We start from the raw sequence: 800 nt of genomic DNA, 5'->3' as shown, positions 1-800 counted from the left end.
ACCACCTCCAGCATATGGGGCTAGTGCCCTACCCTTTTGAGTCACAGGTGCCACCCATCCATTTACTATTTTTTACTTAACCTTTAAAAAATAGCATCTGTTGATTTCCCCCCCCAATAATAGAAGTGATCTATGCTAACTATAGAAGACACAGAAACACATAAAAAAAATCAACTCCCCCTCACCTAGAGGTAACCAACCACTGGGATCAGCGGGGGGATCTAGGGGGACTACGAAGCTGTGACAGGAGCTTGGGAGCAGAGAGAGGTCTGGCTTCATGGCCCCTGCTGCCCCTACCATGTGCAAGCACCATGTCCAAAGACTGGAGAAGACTCCCTGGGCCTGCTGAGTGGGTCTGGAATGCTGGGGTTCCCAGGGGCAGCAGTGGACAGAGATGAGAACATGGAACTTGCAGTGGGCTTGGCTTCCTGGGGCTTCAGTGAGGAGTCAAGGAGGGTGTGCATGTGGGCGTGACTGAAGCTGGATCTAGACAGAACAGGTACCTGCTTGGAGTCTATGCTTCCTCTAGAAAAGAATTTGAAAAGAAAGCTTGAACCCTGTCTCTGCCAACCCCAAACTGGCAGCCCACTGCCTTGACACACCCTACTGGTGGGCAGAGGACCTGACTTTGCTGGAAAAGATGTCAGGACCTTCACCCACCTCTCCACCCTCTACGGGCTTTCCTCTTCTACAACCAAAGAAAAAACACCGTCAGCCTCTTCCCAATGCAAAAGGTCAGGGGCAGCTGGGGCAGAGGCTTGGCAGAGGCTTGGCAGAGCTGGGCTGCGGCAGTATGTTGC

The sequence above is a fragment of the Otolemur garnettii genome, unplaced genomic scaffold, assembly GCF_000181295.1.
Source record: "Otolemur garnettii isolate 467f Iridium unplaced genomic scaffold, OtoGar3 scaffold00024, whole genome shotgun sequence".
In the NCBI taxonomy this organism is placed as follows: Eukaryota; Metazoa; Chordata; class Mammalia; order Primates; family Galagidae; genus Otolemur; species Otolemur garnettii.
Note: the sequence above shows the minus strand (reverse complement) of the source record.